Genomic DNA, 22,928 nt, shown 5'->3' on the forward strand with positions numbered 1-22,928 from the left:
ACCAAGGAAAACAGGAAACCCCATGCATTTCCAAAAAGAGGACACCCGTGGGAATCCACAGAGGTCTAACTTGCGCAAATTGGTCCAGAATGTATTACCCAGAAACCCTGGCAAAGTTCGAAATGTGGCAAAAATAAAATTGCGGCACATTTCACTCGGTTCACCCACCGAAACACGCTGCCAACAACACATGGCCTACCGTCCCACATTCTCACAGGTGTCCCAATGAAAAAAATACCTCACATGTGTAGTTGCACCTACTTGGGTGCCAAGGGGAAAGCCTAAAAGACCCCAACCCCAAATGTTTTCCGACAGCTAAATTTCACGATTTTTGCAGATGTGCACACCATACAGATATGGGCCTCGGGTGTCCAAGCCACCAAGAAAGACAGGGAACCCCATGCATTTCTGAAAAGAGGACACCCGTAGGAATCCGCAGAGGTCTGACTTGCACATTCGGCTAAGAATTTATTATCCAGAAACCCCGGCAAAGTCCGAAATGTGGCAAAAAAATCTAATTTTCTGCACATTTCACTAGGCTCACCCACCGAAACACGCTGCCAACAACACATGGCTTTCCATCCCGCGTTCCCACAGGTGTCCCGATGAAAGCGGTACTTCACATGTGTGGGTGCGCCTACGTGGGCACCAAAGGGAAAGATTAAAAAACCCCTAAAACCCCTAACACCAAGTCTTATCCGACAGCTGAATTTCATGATTTTTTCAGACGGGCACACCATAAAGTTATGTGCCTCGGCTGTCCAATCCACCAAGGAAAATGGGGAACCCCATGCATTTCCAAAAACAGGACACCCGTGGGCATCCGAGGAGGTCTGATTTACGCAAATCGGCCCAGAATTTATTACCCAGAAATCCCGGCAAAATCCGAAATGTGGCAAAAAAAACATTTTCCACACATTTCACTCGGCTCACCCACCGAAACATGCTGCCAACAACACATGGCCTATAGTCCTGCATTCCCACTGGTGTCCTGATGAAAACAGTACTTCACATGTGTGGGTGCACCTACCTGGGCACCAAGGGGAAAGCCTAAAAGACCCCTAACCCCAAGTCTGTTCCGACAGCTGAATTTCACGATTTTTCCAGACAGGCACACCAGAAATATATGGGCCTCGGGTGTCCAAGCCACCAAGGAAAACAGGAAACCCCATGCATTTCCAAAAAGAGGACACCCGTGGGAATCCACAGAGGTCTAACTTGCGCAAATTGGTCCAGAATGTATTACCCAGAAACCCTGGCAAAGTTCGAAATGTGGCAAAAATAAAATTGCGGCACATTTCACTCGGCTCACCCACCGAAACACGCTGCCAACAACACATGGCCTACTGTCCCACATTCTCACAGGTGTCCCAATGAAAAAAATACCTCACATGTGTAGGTGCACCTACTTGGGTGCCAAGGGGAAAGCCTAAAAGACCCCAACCCCAAATGTTTTCCGACAGCTGAATTTCACGATTTTTGCAGATGGGCACACCATACAGATATGGGCCTCGGGTGTCCAAGCCACCAAGGAAAACAGGGAACCCCATGCATTTACGAAAAGAGGACACCCATGGGAATCCGCAGAGGTCTAACTTGCGCAAATCGGTCCAGAATGTATTCCCCAGAAACCCTGGCAAAGTTTGAAATGTGGCAAAAAAAAACATTTGCCACACATTTCACTCAGCTCACCCACCGAAACACGCTGCCAACAACACATGGCCTACCGTCCCACGTTCTCACAGGTGTCCAACGAAAAAAGTACCTCACATGTGTGGCTGCACCTACCTGGGCGCCAAGGGGAAAGCCTAAAACAAGGTAACCCCAAGTCTTTCGGCACAGTGTCATTTCAGGAATTCTTCTCATGCACACACCTTACAGATTTGGGCCTAGGTTGTCCAAGCCACCAAGGAAAACAGGGATCCCCATGCATTTCCGAAAAGAGCACACCTGTGGGAATCTGCAGAGGTCTGAATTGCGCATTCGGCCCAGAATGTATTACCCAGAAACCCCGGCAAAGTCCAAAATGTGGCAAAAAACGCCCATTTTCCGCACATTTCACTCGGCTCACCCACCGAAACACGCCGCCAACAACACATGGCCTACCGTTCCGCGTTCCCACAGGTGTCCCGATGAAAGCGGTACTTCACACGTGTGGGTGCGCCTACCTGGGCGCCATGGGGAAAAGCCTAAAAGACCCCTAACCCCAAGTCTTTTCCGACAACTGAATTTCACGATTTTTCCAGACGGGCACACCATAAAGATATGAGCCTCGGGTGACCAATCCACCAAGGAAAACGGGGTACCCCATGCATTTCCAAAAAGAGGACACCGTGGGAATCCGATGAGGTATGACTTGTGCAAATCGGCCCAGAATGTATTACCCAGAAACCCCGGCAAAGTCCAAGATGTGGCAAAAAAAACCCATTTTCCACACATTTCACTCGGCTCACCCACCGAAACACGCTGCCAACAACACATGGCCTACCGTCCCACGTTCTCACAGGTGTCCCAATGAAAAAAAGACCTCACATGTGTAGGTGCACCTACTTGGGTGCCAAGGGGAAAGCCTAAAATACCCCAAACCCAAATGTTTTCCCACAGCTGAATTTCACGATTTTTGCAGATGGGCACACCATACAGATATGGGCCTCGGGTGTCCAAGCCACCAAGAAAGACAGGGAACCCCATGCATTTCCGAAAAGAGGACACCCGTAGGAATCCGCAGAGGTCTGACTTGCACATTCGGCTCAGAATTTATTATCCAGAAACCCCGGCAAAGTCCGAAATGTGGCAAAAAAATCTAATTTTCTGCACATTTCACTAGGCTCACCCACCGAAACACGCTGCCAACCACACATGGCCTTCCATCCCGCGTTCCCACAGGTGTCCCGATGAAAGCGGTACGTCACATGTGTGGGTGCGCCTACGTGGGCGCCAAAGGGAAAGCTTAAAAGACCCCTAAAACCCCTAACACCAAGTCTTTTCCGACAGCTAAATTTCATGATTTTTTCAGACGGGCACACCATAAAGATATGTGCCTCGGCTATCCAATCCACCAAGGAAAATGGGGAACCCCATGAATTTCCAAAAACAGGACACCCGTGGGCATCCGAGGAGGTCTGATTTACGCAAATCGGCCCAGAATTTATTACCCAGAAATCCTGGCAAAATCCGAAATGTGGCAAAAAAAAACATTTTCCACACATTTCACTCGGCTCACCCACCGAAACATGCTGCCAACAACACATGGCCTATAGTCCTGCATTCCCACTGGTGTCCCGATGAAAACAGTACTTCACATGTGTGGGTGCACCTACCTGGGCACCAAGGGGAAAGCCTAAAAGACCCCTAACCCCAAGTCTGTTCCGACAGCTGAATTTCACGATTTTTCCAGACAGGCACACCAGAAATATATGGGCCTCGGGTGTCCAAGCCACCAAGGAAAACAGGAAACCCCATGCATTTCCAAAAAGAGGACACCCGTGGGAATCCACAGAGGTCTAACTTGCGCAAATTGGTCCAGAATGTATTACCCAGAAACCCTGGCAAAGTTCGAAATGTGGCAAAAATAAAATTGCGGCACATTTCACTCGGCTCACCCACCGAAACACGCTGCCAACAACACATGGCCTACTGTCCCACATTCTCACAGGTGTCCCAATGAAAAAAATACCTCACATGTGTAGGTGCACCTACTTGGGTGCCAAGGGGAAAGCCTAAAAGACCCCAACCCCAAATGTTTTCCGACAGCTGAATTTCACGATTTTTGCAGATGGGCACACCATACAGATATGGGCCTCGGGTGTCCAAGCCACCAAGGAAAACAGGGAACCCCATGCATTTACGAAAAGAGGACACCCATGGGAATCCGCAGAGGTCTAACTTGCGCAAATCGGTCCAGAATGTATTCCCCAGAAACCCTGGCAAAGTTTGAAATGTGGCAAAAAAAAACATTTGCCACACATTTCACTCAGCTCACCCACCGAAACACGCTGCCAACAACACATGGCCTACCGTCCCACGTTCTCACAGGTGTCCAACGAAAAAAGTACCTCACATGTGTGGCTGCACCTACCTGGGCGCCAAGGGGAAAGCCTAAAACAAGGTAACCCCAAGTCTTTCGGCACAGTGTCATTTCAGGAATTCTTCTCATGCACACACCTTACAGATTTGGGCCTAGGTTGTCCAAGCCACCAAGGAAAACAGGGATCCCCATGCATTTCCGAAAAGAGCACACCTGTGGGAATCTGCAGAGGTCTGAATTGCGCATTCGGCCCAGAATGTATTACCCAGAAACCCCGGCAAAGTCCAAAATGTGGCAAAAAACGCCCATTTTCCGCACATTTCACTCGGCTCACCCACCGAAACACGCCGCCAACAACACATGGCCTACCGTTCCGCGTTCCCACAGGTGTCCCGATGAAAGCGGTACTTCACACGTGTGGGTGCGCCTACCTGGGCGCCATGGGGAAAAGCCTAAAAGACCCCTAACCCCAAGTCTTTTCCGACAACTGAATTTCACAATTTTTCCAGACGGGCACACCATAAAGATATGAGCCTCGGGTGACCAATCCACCAAGGAAAACGGGGTACCCCATGCATTTCCAAAAAGAGGACACCGTGGGAATCCGATGAGGTATGACTTGTGCAAATCGGCCCAGAATGTATTACCCAGAAACCCCAGCAAAGTCCAAGATGTGGCAAAAAACCCCCATTTTCCACACATTTCACTCGGCTCACCCACCGAAACACGCGGCCAACAACACATTGCCTACCGTCCCACGTTCTCACAGGTGTCCCAATGAAAAAAATACCACACATGTGTAGGTGCACCTACTTGGGTGCCAAGGGGAAAGCCTAAAAGACCCCAACCCCAAAGGTTTTCCGACAGCTGAATTTCGCGATTTTTGCAGATGGGCACACCATACAGATATGGGCCTCGGGTGTCCAAGCCACCAAGGAAGACAGGGAACCCCATGCATTTCCGAAAAGAGTACACCCGTAGGAATCCGCAGAGGTCTGACTTGCACATTCGGCTCAGAATTTATTATCCAGAAACCCGGCAAAGTCCGAAATGTGGCAAAAAAATCTAATTTTCTGCACATTTCACTAGGCTCACCCACCGAAACACGCTGCCAACAACACATGGCCTTCCATCCCGTGTTCCCACAGGTGTCCCGATGAAAGCGGTACTTCACATGTGTGGGTGCGCCTACGTGGGCGCCAAGGGGAAAGCTTAAAAGACCCCTAAAACCCCTAACACCAAGTCTTTTCCGACAGCTGAATTTCATGATTTTTTCAGACGGGCACACCATAAAGATATGTGCCTCGGCTGTCCAATCCACCAAGGAAAATGGGGAACCCCATGCATTTCCAAAAACAGGACACCCGTGGGCATCCGAGGAGGTCTGATTTACGCAAATCGGCCCAGAATTTATTACCCAGAAATCCTGGCAAAATCCGAAATGTGGCAGAAAAAAACATTTTCCACACATTTCACTCGGCTCACCCACCGAAACATGCTGCCAACAACACATGGCCTATAGTCCTGCATTCCCACTGGTGTCCCGATGAAAACAGTACTTCACATGTGTGGGTGCACCTACCTGGGCACCAAGGGGAAAGCCTAAAAGACCCCTAACCCCAAGTCTGTTCCGACAGCTGAATTTCACGATTTTTCCAGACAGGCACACCAGAAATATATGGGCCTCGGGTGTCCAAGCCACCAAGGAAAACAGGAAACCCCATGCATTTCCAAAAAGAGGACACCCGTGGGAATCCACAGAGGTCTAACTTGCGCAAATTGGTCCAGAATGTATTACCCAGAAACCCTGGCAAAGTTCGAAATGTGGCAAAAATAAAATTGCGGCACATTTCACTCGGTTCACCCACCGAAACACGCTGCCAACAACACATGGCCTACCGTCCCACATTCTCACAGGTGTCCCAATGAAAAAAATACCTCACATGTGTAGTTGCACCTACTTGGGTGCCAAGGGGAAAGCCTAAAAGACCCCAACCCCAAATGTTTTCCGACAGCTAAATTTCACGATTTTTGCAGATGTGCACACCATACAGATATGGGCCTCGGGTGTCCAAGCCACCAAGAAAGACAGGGAACCCCATGCATTTCTGAAAAGAGGACACCCGTAGGAATCCGCAGAGGTCTGACTTGCACATTCGGCTAAGAATTTATTATCCAGAAACCCCGGCAAAGTCCGAAATGTGGCAAAAAAATCTAATTTTCTGCACATTTCACTAGGCTCACCCACCGAAACACGCTGCCAACAACACATGGCTTTCCATCCCGCGTTCCCACAGGTGTCCCGATGAAAGCGGTACTTCACATGTGTGGGTGCGCCTACGTGGGCACCAAAGGGAAAGATTAAAAAACCCCTAAAACCCCTAACACCAAGTCTTATCCGACAGCTGAATTTCATGATTTTTTCAGACGGGCACACCATAAAGTTATGTGCCTCGGCTGTCCAATCCACCAAGGAAAATGGGGAACCCCATGCATTTCCAAAAACAGGACACCCGTGGGCATCCGAGGAGGTCTGATTTACGCAAATCGGCCCAGAATTTATTACCCAGAAATCCCGGCAAAATCCGAAATGTGGCAAAAAAAACATTTTCCACACATTTCACTCGGCTCACCCACCGAAACATGCTGCCAACAACACATGGCCTATAGTCCTGCATTCCCACTGGTGTCCTGATGAAAACAGTACTTCACATGTGTGGGTGCACCTACCTGGGCACCAAGGGGAAAGCCTAAAAGACCCCTAACCCCAAGTCTGTTCCGACAGCTGAATTTCACGATTTTTCCAGACAGGCACACCAGAAATATATGGGCCTCGGGTGTCCAAGCCACCAAGGAAAACAGGAAACCCCATGCATTTCCAAAAAGAGGACACCCGTGGGAATCCACAGAGGTCTAACTTGCGCAAATTGGTCCAGAATGTATTACCCAGAAACCCTGGCAAAGTTCGAAATGTGGCAAAAATAAAATTGCGGCACATTTCACTCGGCTCACCCACCGAAACACGCTGCCAACAACACATGGCCTACTGTCCCACATTCTCACAGGTGTCCCAATGAAAAAAATACCTCACATGTGTAGGTGCACCTACTTGGGTGCCAAGGGGAAAGCCTAAAAGACCCCAACCCCAAATGTTTTCCGACAGCTGAATTTCACGATTTTTGCAGATGGGCACACCATACAGATATGGGCCTCGGGTGTCCAAGCCACCAAGGAAAACAGGGAACCCCATGCATTTACGAAAAGAGGACACCCATGGGAATCCGCAGAGGTCTAACTTGCGCAAATCGGTCCAGAATGTATTCCCCAGAAACCCTGGCAAAGTTTGAAATGTGGCAAAAAAAAACATTTGCCACACATTTCACTCAGCTCACCCACCGAAACACGCTGCCAACAACACATGGCCTACCGTCCCACGTTCTCACAGGTGTCCAACGAAAAAAGTACCTCACATGTGTGGCTGCACCTACCTGGGCGCCAAGGGGAAAGCCTAAAACAAGGTAACCCCAAGTCTTTCGGCACAGTGTCATTTCAGGAATTCTTCTCATGCACACACCTTACAGATTTGGGCCTAGGTTGTCCAAGCCACCAAGGAAAACAGGGATCCCCATGCATTTCCGAAAAGAGCACACCTGTGGGAATCTGCAGAGGTCTGAATTGCGCATTCGGCCCAGAATGTATTACCCAGAAACCCCGGCAAAGTCCAAAATGTGGCAAAAAACGCCCATTTTCCGCACATTTCACTCGGCTCACCCACCGAAACACGCCGCCAACAACACATGGCCTACCGTTCCGCGTTCCCACAGGTGTCCCGATGAAAGCGGTACTTCACACGTGTGGGTGCGCCTACCTGGGCGCCATGGGGAAAAGCCTAAAAGACCCCTAACCCCAAGTCTTTTCCGACAACTGAATTTCACAATTTTTCCAGACGGGCACACCATAAAGATATGAGCCTCGGGTGACCAATCCACCAAGGAAAACGGGGTACCCCATGCATTTCCAAAAAGAGGACACCGTGGGAATCCGATGAGGTATGACTTGTGCAAATCGGCCCATAATGTATTACCCAGAAACCCCAGCAAAGTCCAAGATGTGGCAAAAAACCCCCATTTTCCACACATTTCACTCGGCTCACCCACCGAAACACGCGGCCAACAACACATTGCCTACCGTCCCACGTTCTCACAGGTGTCCCAATGAAAAAAATACCACACATGTGTAGGTGCACCTACTTGGGTGCCAAGGGGAAAGCCTAAAAGACCCCAACCCCAAAGGTTTTCCGACAGCTGAATTTCGCGATTTTTGCAGATGGGCACACCATACAGATATGGGCCTCGGGTGTCCAAGCCACCAAGGAAGACAGGGAACCCCATGCATTTCCGAAAAGAGTACACCCGTAGGAATCCGCAGAGGTCTGACTTGCACATTCGGCTCAGAATTTATTATCCAGAAACCCGGCAAAGTCCGAAATGTGGCAAAAAAATCTAATTTTCTGCACATTTCACTAGGCTCACCCACCGAAACACGCTGCCAACAACACATGGCCTTCCATCCCGTGTTCCCACAGGTGTCCCGATGAAAGCGGTACTTCACATGTGTGGGTGCGCCTACGTGGGCGCCAAGGGGAAAGCTTAAAAGACCCCTAAAACCCCTAACACCAAGTCTTTTCCGACAGCTGAATTTCATGATTTTTTCAGACGGGCACACCATAAAGATATGTGCCTCGGCTGTCCAATCCACCAAGGAAAATGGGGAACCCCATGCATTTCCAAAAACAGGACACCCGTGGGCATCCGAGGAGGTCTGATTTACGCAAATCGGCCCAGAATTTATTACCCAGAAATCCTGGCAAAATCCGAAATGTGGCAGAAAAAAACATTTTCCACACATTTCACTCGGCTCACCCACCGAAACATGCTGCCAACAACACATGGCCTATAGTCCTGCATTCCCACTGGTGTCCCGATGAAAACAGTACTTCACATGTGTGGGTGCACCTACCTGGGCACCAAGGGGAAAGCCTAAAAGACCCCTAACCCCAAGTCTGTTCCGACAGCTGAATTTCACGATTTTTCCAGACAGGCACACCAGAAATATATGGGCCTCGGGTGTCCAAGCCACCAAGGAAAACAGGAAACCCCATGCATTTCCAAAAAGAGGACACCCGTGGGAATCCACAGAGGTCTAACTTGCGCAAATTGGTCCAGAATGTATTACCCAGAAACCCTGGCAAAGTTCGAAATGTGGCAAAAATAAAATTGCGGCACATTTCACTCGGTTCACCCACCGAAACACGCTGCCAACAACACATGGCCTACCGTCCCACATTCTCACAGGTGTCCCAATGAAAAAAATACCTCACATGTGTAGTGCCAAGGGGAAAGCCTAAAAGCCTAAAAGACCCCAACCCCAAATGTTTTCCGACAGCTGAATTTCACGATTTTTGCAGATGTGCACACCATACAGATATGGGCCTCGGGTGTCCAAGCCACCAAGGAAAACAGGGAACCCCATGCATTTCCGAAAAGAGGACACCCATGGGAATCCGCAGAGGTCTAACTTGCGCAAATCGGTCCAGAATGTATTCCCCAGAAACCCTGGCAAAGTTTGAAATGTGGTAAAAAAAATCATTTGCTACACATTTCACTTGGCTCACCCACCAAAACACGCTGCCAACAACACATGGCCTACCGTCCCACGTTCTCACAGGTGTCCAACGAAAAAAATACCTCACATGTGTGGCTGCACCTACCTGGGCGCCAAGGGGAAAGCCTAAAACAAGGTTTCCCCAAGTCTTTCGGCACAGCGTCATTTCAGGAATTCTGCTCATGCACACACCTTACAGATTTGGGCCTAGGTTGTCCAAGCCACCAAGGAAAACAGGGAAACCCATGCATTTCCGAAAAGAGCACACCTGTGGGAATCTGCAGAGGTCTGAATTGCGCATTCGGCCCAGAATGTATTACCCAGAAACCCCGGCAAAGTCCGAAATGTGGCAAAAAACGCCCATTTTCCGCACATTTCACTCGACTCACCCACCGAAACACGCTGCCAACAACACATGGCCTACCGTTCCGCGTTCCCACAGGTGTCCCAATGAAAGCGGTACTTCACACGTGTGGGTGCGCCTACCTGGGTCCAAGGGGAAAAGCCTAAAAGACCCCTAACCCCAAGTCTTTTCCGACAACTGAATTTCACGATTTTTCCAGACGGGCACACCATAAAGATATGGGCCTCGGGTGTCCAATCCACCAAGGAAAACGGGGAACCCCATGCATTTCCAAAAAGAGGACACCGTGGGAATCCGCAGAGGTATGACTTGTGCAAATCGGCCCTGAATGTATTACCCAGAAACCCCGGCAAAGTCCAAGATGTGGCAAAAAAACCCCATTTTCCACACATTTCACTCGGCTCACCCACCGAAACACGCTGCCAACAACACATGGCCTACCATCCCACGTTCTCACAGGTGTCCCAATGAAAAAAATACCTCACATGTGTAGGTGCACCTACTTGGGTGCCAAGGGGAAAGCCTAAAAGACCCCAACCCCAAATGTTTTCCGACAGCTGAATTTCACGATTTTTGCAGATGGGCACACCATACAGATATGGGCCTCGGGTGTCCAAGCCACCAAGGAAGACAGGGAACCCCATGCATTTCCGAAAAGAGGACACCCCTAGGAATCAGCAGAGGTCTGACTTGCACATTCGGCTCAGAATTTATTATCCAGAAACCCGGCAAAGTCCCAAATGTGGCAAAAAAATCTAATTTTCTGCACATTTCACTAGGCTCACCCACCGAAACACGCTGCCAACAACACATGGCCTTCCATCCCGCGTTCCCACAGGTGTCCCGATGAAAGCGGTACTTCACATGTGTGGGTGCGCCTACGTGGGCGCCAAGGGGAAAGCTTAAAAGACCCCTAAAACCCCTAACACCAAGTCTTTTCCGACAGCTGAATTTCATGATTTATTCAGACGGGCACACCATAAAGATATGTGCCTCGGCTGTCCAATCCACCAAGGAAAATGGGGAACCCCATGCATTTCCAAAAACAGGACACCCGTGGGCATCCGCAGAGGTCTGACTTGCGCAAATCGGCCCAGAATTTATTACCCAGAAATCCCGGCAAAATCCGAAATGTGGCAAAAAAAAACATTTTCCACACATTTCACTCGGCTCACCCACCGAAACATGCTACCAACAACACATGGCCTATAGTCCTGCATTCCCACAGGTGTCCCGATGAAAACAGTACTTCACATGTGTGGGTGAACCTACCTGGGCACCAAGGGGAAAGCCTCAAAGACCCCTAACCCTAAGTCTGTTCCGACAGCTGAACTTCACGATTTTTCCAGACAGGCACACCAGAAATATGTGGGCCTCGGGTGTCCAAGCCACCAAGGAAAACAGGGAATCCCATGCATTTCCAAAAAGAGGACACCCGTGGGAATCCACAGAGGTCTAACTTGCGCAAATTGGTCCAGAATGTATTACCCAGAAACCCTGGCTACGTTCGAAATGTGGCAAAAAAAAAATTGCCGCACATTTCACTCGGCTCACCCACCGAAACACGCTGCCAACAACACATGGCCTACCGTCCCACGTTCTCACAGGTGTCCAATGAAAAAAATACCTCACATGTGTGGCTGCACCTACCTGGCCGCCAAGGGGAAAGCCTAAAACAAGGTAACCCCAAGTCTTTCGGCACAGCATAATTTCAGGAATTCGGCTCATGCACACACCTTACAGATTTGGGCCTACGTTGTCCAAGCCACCAAGGAAAACAGGGATCCCCATGCATTTCCGAAAAGAGCACACCGTGGGAATCCGCAGAGGTCTGAATTGCGCATTCGGCCCAGAATGTATTACCCAGAAACCCCGGCAAAGTCCGAAATGTGGCAAAAAAACTCCATTTTCCGCACATTTCACTCGGCTCACCCACCGAAACACGCCCCCAACAACACATGGCCTACCGTTCCGCGTTCCCAAAGGTGTCCCGATGAAAGCGCTACTTAATACGTGTGGGTGCGCCTACCTGGGCACCAAGGGGAAAGCCTAAAAGACCCCTAACCCCAAGTCTTTTCCGACAACTGAATTTCACGATTTTTCCAGACGGGCACACCATAAAGAAATGGGCCTCGGTTGTCCAATCCACCAAGGAAAACGGGAACCCCATGCATTTCCAAAAAGAGGACACCCGTGGGAATCCGCAGAGGTATGACTTGTGCAAATCGGCCCAGAATGTATTACCCACAAACCCCGGCAAAGTCCAAGATGTGGCAAAAAAAAAACCATTTCCCACACATTTCACTCGGCTCACCCACCGAAACACGCTGCCAACAACACATGGCCTACCGTCCCATGTTCTCACAGGTGTCCCAATGAAAAGAATACCTCACATGTGTAGGTGCACCTACTTGGGTGCCAAGGGGAAAGCCTAAAAGACCCCAACCCCAAATGTTTCCCGACAGCTGAATTTCACGATTTTTGCAGATGGGCACACCATACAGATATGGGCCTCGGGTATCCAAGCCACCAAGGAAAACAGGGAACCCCATGCATTTCCGAAAAGAGGATACCCATGGGAATCCTCAGAGGTCTAACTTGCGAAAACCGCTCCAGAATGTATTACCCAGAAACCCTGGCAAAGTTTGAAATGTGGCAAAAAAAAACATTTGCCGCACATTTCACTCGGCTCACCCACCCAAACACGCTGCCAACAACACATGGCCTACCGTCCCACGTTCTCACAGGTGTCCAATGAAAAAAATACCTCACATGTGTGGCTGCACCTACCTGGGCGCCAAGGGGAAAGCCTAAAACAAGGTAACCCCAAGTCTTTCGGCACAGCATAATTTCAGGAATTCTGCTCATGCACACACCTTACAGATTTGGGCCTAGGTTATCCAAGCCACCAAGGAAAACAGGGATCCCCATGCATTTCCGAAAAGAGCACACCGTGGGAATCCGCAGAGGTCTGAATTGCGCATTCGGCCCAGAATGTATTACCCAGAAACCTCAGCAAAGTCCGAAATGTGGCAAAGAAAAACCATTTTCCGCACATTTCACTCGTCTCACCCACCGAAACACGCTGCCAACAACACATGGCCTACCGTTCCGCGTCCCCACAGGTGTCCCGATGAAAGCGGTACTTCACAAGTGCAGGTGCGCCTACCTGGGCGCCAAGGGGAAAGCCTAAAAGACCCCTAAACCCAAATGTTTTTCGACAGCTGAATTTCACGATTTTTGCAGATGGACACACCATACAGATATGGGCCTCGGGTGTCCAAGCCACCAAGGAAAACAGGGAACCACATGCATTTCTGAAAAGAGGACACCCGTGGGAATCCGCAGAGGTTTGACTTGCACATTCGGCCCAGAATTTATTATCCAGAAACCCCGGCAAAGTCCGAAATGTGGCACAAAAAACCCCATTTTCCGCACATTTCACTCGGCTCACCCACCGAAACACGCCCCCAACAACACATGGCCTACCGTTCCGCGTTCCCACAGGTGTCCCGATGAAAGCAGTACTTCACACGTGTGGGCGCGCCTACCTGGGCAACAAGGGGAAAGCCTAAAAGACCGCTAACCCCAAGTGTTTTCCGACAACTGAATTTCACGATTTTTCCAGATGGGCACACCATAAAGAAATGGGCCTCGGGTGTCCAATCCACCAAGGAAAACGGGAACCCCATGCATTTCCAAAAAGAGGACACCCGTGGGAATCCGCAGAAGTATGACTTGTGCAAAATCGGCCCAGAATGTATTACCCAGAAACCCCGGCAAAGTCCAAGATGTGGCAAAAAAAAAACCATTTCCCACACATTTCACTCGGCTCACCCACCGAAACACGCTGCCAACAACACATGGCCTACCGTCCCATGTTCTCACAGGTGTCCCAATGAAAAAAATACCTCACATGTGTAGGTGCACCTACTTGGGTGCCAAGGGGAAAGCCTAAAAGACCCCAACCCCAAATGTTTCCCGACAGCTGAATTTCACGATTTTTGCAGATGGCCACACCACACAGATATGGGCCTCGGGTGTCCAAGCCACCAAGGAAAACAGGGAACCCGATGCATTTTTGAAAAGAGGACACCCATGGGAATCCACAGAAGTCTAACTTGCGGAAATCGGTCCAGAATGTATTATCCAGAAACCCTGGCAAAGTTCAAAATGTGGCAAAAAAAATAATTTGCTGCACATTTCACTCGGCTCACCCACCGAAACACACTGCCAACAACACATGGCCTACCGTCCCACGTTCTCACAGGTGTCCAATGAAAAACATACCTCACATGTGTGGCTGCACCTACCTGGGCGCCAAGGGGAAAGCCTAAAACAAGGTAACCCGAAGTCTTTCGGCACAGCATAATTTCAGGAATTCTGCTCATGCACACACCTTACAGATTTGGGCCTAGGTTGTCCAAGCCACCAAGGAGAACAGGGATCCCCATGCATTTCCGAAAAGAGCACACCCGTGGGAATCTGCAGAGGACTGAATTGCGCATTCGGCCCAGAATGTATTACCCAGAAACCCCGGCAAAGTCCGAAATGTGGCAAAAAAACCCCATTTTCCGCACATTTCACTCGGCTCACCCACCAAAACACGCTGCCAAAAACACATGGCCTACCGTTCCGCGTCCCCACAGGTGTCCCGATGAAAGCGGTACTTCACACGTGTGGGTGCGCCTACCTGGGCGCCAAGGGGAAAGCCTAAAAGACCCCTAAACCCAAATGTTTTTCGACAGCTGAATTTCACGATTTTTGCAGATGGACACACCATACAGATATGGGCCTCGGGTGTCTAAGCCACCAAGGAAAACAGGGAACCACATGCATTTCTGAAAAGAGGACACCCGTGGGAATCCGCAGAGGTTTGACTTGCACATTCGGCCCAGAATTTATTATCCAGAAACCCCGGCAAAGTCCGAAATGTGGCACAAAAAACCCCATTTTCCGCACATTTCACTCGGCTCACACACCGAAACACGCCCCCAACAATACATGGCCTACCATTACGCGTTCCCACAGGTGTCCCGATGAAAGCGGTACTTCACACGTGTGGGTGCGCCTACCTGGGCACCAAGGGCAAAGCCTAAAAGACCCCTAACCCCAAGTCTTTTCCGACAACTGAATTTCACGATTTTTCCAGATGGGCCCACCATAAAGAAATGGGCCTCGGGTGTCCAATCCACTAAGGAAAATGGGAACCCCATGCATTTCCAAAAAGAGGACACCCGTGGGAATCCGCAGAAGTATGACTTGTGCAAAATCGGCCCAGAATGTATTACCCAGAAACCCCGGCAAAGTCCAAGATGTGGCAAAAAAAAAACATTTCCCACACATTTCACTCGGCTCACGCACCAAAACACGCTGCCAACAACACATGGCCTACCGTCCCTTGTTCTCACAGGTGTCCCCATGAAAAAAATACCTCACATGTGTAGGTGCACCTACTTGGGTGCCAAGGGGAAAGCCTAAAATACCCCAACCCCAAATGTTTCCCGACAGCTGAATTTCACGATTTTTGCAGATGGGCACACCACACAGATATGGGCCTCGGGTGTCCAAGCCACCAAGGAAAACAGGGAACCCGATGCATTTATGAAAAGAGGACACCCATGGGAATCCGCAGAGGTCTAACTTGCACAAATCGGTCCAGAATGTATTATCCAGAAACCCTGGCAAAGTTCAAAATGTGGCAAAAAAAAAGATTTGCTGCACATTTCACTCGGCTCACCCACCGAAACACGCTGCCAACAACACATGGCCTACCGTCCCACGTTCTCACAGGTGTCCAATGAAAAAAATACCTCACATGTGTGGCTGCACCTACCTGGGCGCCAAGGGGAAAGCCTAAAACAAGGTAACCCCAAGTCTTTCGGCACAGCATAATTTCAGGAATTCTGCTCATGCACACACCTTACAGATTTGGGCCTAGGTTGTCCAAGCCACCAAGGAGAACAGGGATCCCCATGCATTTCCGAAAAGAGCACACCCGTGGGAATCTGCAGAGGTCTGAATTGCGCATTCGGCCCAGAATGTAGTACCCAGAAAACTCGGCAAAGTCCGAAATGTGGCAAAAAAACCCCATTTTCTGCACATTTCACTCGGCTCACCCACCGAAACACGCCGCCAACAACACATGGCCTACCGTTCCGCGTTCCCAGAGGTGTCCCGATGAAAGCCGTACTTCACACGTGTGGGTGCGCCTACCTGGGCGCCAAGGGGAAAGCCTAAAAGACCCCTAACCCCAAATGTTTTCCGACAGCTGAATTTCACGATTTTTGCAGATGGACACACCATACAGATATGGGCCTCGGGTGTCCAAGCCACCAAGGAAAACTGGGAACCCCATGCATTTCCGAAAAGAGGACACCCGTGGGAATCCGTAGAGGTCTGACTTGCACATTCGGCCCAGAATTTATTATCCAGAAACCCCGGCAAAGTCCGAAATGTGGCAAAAAAAACTAATTCTCTGCACATTTCACTCGGCTCACCCACCGAAACACGCCGCCAACAACACATGGCCTACCATCCCGCGTTCCCACAGGTGTCCCCATGAAAGCGGTACTTCACATGTGTGGGTGCATCTACCTGGGCGCCAATGGGAAAGCCTAAAATACCCCTAAACCCAAGTCTTTTCCAACAGCTGAATTTCACAATTTTTCCAGACGGGCACACCATAAAGATATGGGCCTCGGGTGTCCAAGCCACCAAGGAAAACAGGGTACCCGATGCATTTCCGAAAAGATGACACCCGTGGGAATCCGCAGAGGTCTGACTTGCGCAAATCGGTCCAGAATTTATTACCCAGAAACCCTGGCAAAGTTCAAAATGTGGCAAAAAAAACAAATTTTCCGCACATTTCACTTGGTTCACTCACAGTAACACGCCGCCAACAATACATGGCCTACTGTCCCACGTTCCCACAGGTGTCTCAATGAAAACGGTACCTCACATTTGTGGGTGCACCTACCTGGGCGCCAAGGGGAAAGCCTAAAACACAGGTAAACCCAAGTCTTTCGGCACAGCATCATTTCAGGAATTATGCAAATGCGCACACCCTACAGATTTGGGCCTAGGTTGTCCAAGCTACCAAGGAAAACAGGGATCCCCATGCATTTCCGAAAAGAGGACACCCGTGGGAATCCGCAGAGGTCTGACTTGCACATTCGGCCCAGAATTTATTATCCAGAAACCCCGGCAAAGTCCGAAATGTGGCAACAAAAAACAAATTCTCTGCACATTTCACTAGGCTCACCAACAGAAACACGCCGCCAACAACACATGGCCTACCATCCCGCGTTCCCACAGGTGTCCCGATGAAAGCGGTACTTCACATGTGTGGGTGGGCCTACGTGGGCGCCAAGTGGAAAGCTTAAAAGACCCCTAAAGCCCCTAACACCAAGTCTTTTCCGACAGCTGAATTTCATGATTTTTTCAGACGGGCACACCATAAAGATATGTGCCTCGGGTGTCCAATCCACCAAGGAAAACGGGGAACCCCATGCATTTCCAAAAACAGGACACCCGTGGGCATCCGCAGAGGTCTGACTTGCGCAAATCGGCCCAGAATTTATTACCCAGAAATCCGAGCAAAATCCGAAATGTGGAAAAAAAACCCATTTTCCACACATTTCACTCGGCTCACCCACCGAAACACGCTGCCAACAACACATGGCCTATTGTCCTGCATTCCCACAGGTGTCCCGATGAAAGCAGTACTTCACATGTGTGGGTGCACCTACCTGGGCGCCAAGGGGAAAGCCTAAAACAAGGTAACCCCAAGTCTTTCGGCACAGCATCATTTCAGGAATTCTGCTCATGCACACACCCTACAGATTTGTGCCTAGGTCGTCCAAGCCACCAAGGAAAACAGGGATCCCCATGCATTTCCGAAAAGAGCACACCCGTGGGAATCCGCAGAGGTCTGAATTGCGCATTCGGCCCAGAATGATTACCCAGAAACCCCGGCAAAGTCCGAAATGTGACAAGAAAACCCCATTTTCCGCACATTTCACTCGGCTCACCCACCGAAAGACGCCGCCAACAACACATGGCCTACCGTTCCGCGTTCCCACAGGTGTCCCGATGAAAGCGGTACTTCACACGTGTGGGTGCGCCTACCTGGGCGCCAAGGGGAAAAGCCTAAAAGACCCCTAACCCCAAGTCTTTTCCGACAACTGAATTTCACGATTTTTCCAGATGGGCACACCATAAAGATATGGGCCTCGGGTGTCCAATCCACCAAGGACAACGGGGAACCCCATGCATTTCCAAAAAGAGGACACCCGTGGGCATCCGCAGAGGTCTGACGTGCGCAAATCGGCTCAGAATTTATTACCCAGAAATCCGAGCAAAATCCGAAATGTGGAAAAAAAACCCATTTTCCACACATTTCACTCGGCTCACCCACCGAAACACGCTGCCAACAACACATGGCCTACCGTCCCACGTTCTCACAGGTGTCCTAATGAAAAAAATACCTCACATGTGTAGGTGCACCTACTTGGGTGCCAAGGGGAAAGCCTAAAAGACCCCAACCCCAAATGTTTTCCGACCGCTGAATTTCACGATTTTTGCAGATGTGCACACCATACAGATATGGGCCTCGGGTGTCCAAGCCACCAAGGAAACAAGGGAACCCGATGCATTTCCGAAAAGAGGACACCCATGGGAATCTGCAGAGGTCTAACTTGCGCAAATCGGTCCAGAATGTATTACCCAGAAACCCTGGCAAAGTCCGAAATGTGGCAAAAAAAACTAATTCTCTGCACATTTCACTAGGCTCACCCACGGAAACACGCCGCCAACAACACATGGCCTACCATCCCGCGTTCCCACAGGTGTCCCGATGAAAGCGGTACTTCACATGTGTGGGTGCGCCTACGTGGGCGCCAAGGGGAAAGCTTAAAAGACCCTAAGACCCCTAACACCAAGTCTTTTCCGACAATTGAATTTCATGATTTTTTTGAGACGGGCAAACCATAAAGATATGTGCATCGGGTGTCCAATCCACCAAGGAAAATGGGGAACCCCATGCATTTCCAAAAACAGGACACCCGTGGGCATCCGCAGAGGTCTGACTTGCGCAAATCGGCCCAGAATTTATTACCCAGAAATCCCGGCAAAATCCGAAATGTGGCAAAAAAACCATTTTCCACATATTTCACTCGGCTCACGCACCGAAACACGCTGCCAACAACACATGGCCTATAGTCCTGCATTCCCACAGGTGTCCCAATGAAAACAGTACTTCACATGTGTGGGTGCACCTACCTGGGCACCAAGGGGAAAGCCTAAAATACCCCTAACACCAAGTCTGTTCCGACAGGTGAATTTCACGATTTTTCCAGACAGGCACACCAGAAAGATATGGTCCTCGGGTGTCCAAGCCACCAAGGAAAACAGGGAACCCCATGCATTTCCAAAAAGAGGACACCCGTGGGAATCCACAGAGGTCTACCTTGCGCAAATCGGTCCGGAATGTATTACCCAGAAACCTTGGCAAAGTTCGAAATGTGTCAAGAAATAAAAATTGCCGCACATTTCACTCGGCTCACCCACCGAAACACGCTGCCAACAACACATGGCCTACCGTCCCACATTCTCACAGGTGTCCAATGAAAAAAATACCTCACATGTGTAGGTGCACCTACCTGGGCGCCAAGGGTAAAGCCTAAAACAAGGTAACCCCAAGTCTTTCGGCACAGCATCATTTCAGGAATTCTGCTCATGCACACACCTTACAGATTTGGGCGTAGGTTGTCCAAGCCACCAAGGAAAACAAGGATCCCCATGCATTTCCGAAAAGAGCACACCCGTGGGAATCCGCAGAGGTCGCATTCGGCCCAGAATGTATTACCCAGAAACCCCAGAAACGTCCGAAATGTGGCAAAAAACCCCATTTTCCCCACATTTCACTCGGCTCACCCACCAAAACACGCCGCCAACAACACATGGCCTACCGTTCCGCGTTCCCACAGGTGTCCCGATGAAAGCGGCACTTCACACGTGTGGGTGCGCCTACCTGGGCGCCAAGGGGAAAAGCCTAAAAGACCCCTAACCCCAAGTCTTTTCCGACAACTGAATTTCACGATTTTTCCAGACAGACACACCATAAAGATATGGGCCTCGGTTGTCCAATCCACCAAGGAAAATGGGGAACCCCATGCATTTCCAAAAAGAGGACACCCATGAGAATCCTCAGAGGTATGACTTGTGCAAATCGGCCCAGAATGTATTACCCAGAAACCCCGGCAAAGTCCAAGATGTGGCAAAAACAAAACATTTTCCACACATTTCACTCGGCTCACCCACCGAAACACGCTGCCAACAACACATGGCCTACCGCCCCACGTTCTCACAGGTGTCCCAATGAAAAAAATACCTCACATGTGTAGGTGCACCTACTTGGGTGGGACCCCAACCCCAAATGTTTTCTGACAGCTGAATTTCACGATTTTTCCAGACAGGCACACCATAAAGATATGGGCCTCGGGTGTGCAATCCAGCAAGGAAAATGGGGAGCCCCATGCATTTCCAAAAAGAGGACACGCATGGGAATCCGCAGAGTTCTGACTTGCGCAAATCAGCCTAGATCTCATTACCTAGAAACGCCGGCAAAGTTCGAAATGTGGCAAAAAAAACACATTTTCCACACATTTCACTTGGCTCACCTACCGAAACACGCCACCAACAACATATGGCCTACCGTGCTGTGTTCCCACCGGTGTCCCAATGAAACCAGTACCTCACATGTGTGGGTGCACCTACCTGGGCGCCAAGGGGAAAGCCTAAAACACAGGTAACCTCAAGTCTTTCGGCACAGCATCATTTCGCCGGCAACGTTCGAAATGTGGCAAAAAAAACACATTTTCCACAAATTTCACTCGGCTCACACACCGAAACACGCTGCCAACAACACATGGCCTACCGTCCCACATTCTCACAGGTGTCCCAATGAAAAAAATACCTCACATGTGTAGGTGCCCCTACTTGGGTGCCAAGGGGAAAGCCTAAAAGACCCCAACCCCAAATGTTTTCCGACAGCTGAATTTCACGATTTTTGCAGACGGGCACACCATAGAGATATGGGCCTCGGGTGTCCAATCCACCAAGGAAAACGGGAACCCCATGCATTTCCAAAAAGAGGACACCCGTGGGAATCCGCAGAGGTATGACTTGTGCAAAATCGGCCCACAATGTATTACCCAGAAACCCCGGCAAAGTCCAAGATGTGGCAAAAAAAACCCATTTCCCACACATTTCACTCGGCTCACCCACCGAAACACGCTGCCAACAACACATGGCCTACTGTCCCATGTTCTCACAGGTGTCCCAATGAAAAAAATACCTCACATGTGTAGGTGCACCTACTTGGGTGCCAAGGGGAAAGCCTAAAAGACCCCAACCCCAAATGTTTTCCGACAGCTGAATTTCACGATTTTTGCAGATGGGCACACCATACAGATATGGGCCTCGGGTGTCCAAGCCACCAAGGAAAACAGGGAACCCCATGCATTTCCGAAAAGAGGACACCCATGGGAATCCGCAGAGGTCTAACTTGCGCAAATCGGTCCAGAATGTATTACCCAGAAACCCTGGCAAAGTTCGAAATGTGGCAAAAAAAAAATTTGCCGCACATTTCACTCGGCTCACCCACCGAAACACGCTGCCAACAACACATAGCCTACCATCCCACGTTCTCACAGGTGTCCAATGAAAAAAATACCTCACATGTGTGGCTGCACCTACCTGGGCGCCAAGGGGAAAGCCTAAAACAAGGTAACCCCAAGTCTTTCGGCACAGCATAATTTCAGGAATTCTGCTCATGCACACACCTTACAGATTTGTGCCTAGGTTGTCCAAGCCACCAAGGAAAACAGGGATACCCTTGCATTTCCAGAAAGAGCCCACCTGTGGGAATCTGCAGAGGTCTGAATTGCGCATTCGGGCCAGAAAATATTTCCCAGAAACCCCGGCAAAGTCAGAAATGTGGCAAAAAATCCCCATTTTCCGCACATTTCACTCGGCTCACCCACCGAAACACGTTGCCAACAACACATGGCCTACCGTTCCGCATTCCCACAGGTGTCCCGATGAAAGCGGTACTTCACACGTGTGGGTGCGCCTACCTGGGCGCCAAGGGGAAAGCCTAAAAGACCCCGAACCCGAAGTCTTTTCCGACAACTGAATTTCACGATTTTTCCAGACGGGCACACCATAAAGATATGGTCCTCGGGTGTCCAATCCACCAAGGAAAACAGGGAACCCCATGCATTTCCAAAAAGAGGACACCCGTGGGAATCCGCAGAGGTCTAACTTGCGCAAATCGGTCCAGAATGTATTACCCAGAAACCCTGACAAAGTTCGAAATGTGGCAAAAAGAAAATTTGCCGCACATTTCACTCGGCTCACCCACCGAAACAAGCTGCCAACAACACATGGCCTACCATCCCACGTTCTCACAGGTGTCCAATGAAAAAAATACCTCACATGTGTGGCTGCACCTACCTGGGCACCAAGTGGAAAGCCTAAAACAAGGTAACCCCAAGTCTTTTGGCACAGCATCATTTTAGGAATTCTGCTCATGCACACACCTTACAGATTTGGGCCTAGGTTGTCCAAGCCACCAAGGAAAACAGGGATCCCCATGCATTTCCGAAAAGAGCACGCCCGTGGGAATCCGCAGAGGTCGCATTCGGCCCAGAATGTATTACCCAGAAACCCCAGAAAAGTCCAAAATGTGGCAAAAAACCCCCATTTTCCACACATTTCACTCGGCTCACCCACCGAAACACGTTGCCAACAACACATGGCCTACCGTTCCGCATTCCCACAGGTGTCCCGATGAAAGCGGTACTTCAC

The sequence above is a fragment of the Ambystoma mexicanum genome, chromosome 1p, assembly GCF_040938575.1.
Source record: "Ambystoma mexicanum isolate Mex_15411 chromosome 1p, UKY_AmexF1_1, whole genome shotgun sequence".
Lineage (NCBI taxonomy): Eukaryota > Metazoa > Chordata > Amphibia > Caudata > Ambystomatidae > Ambystoma > Ambystoma mexicanum.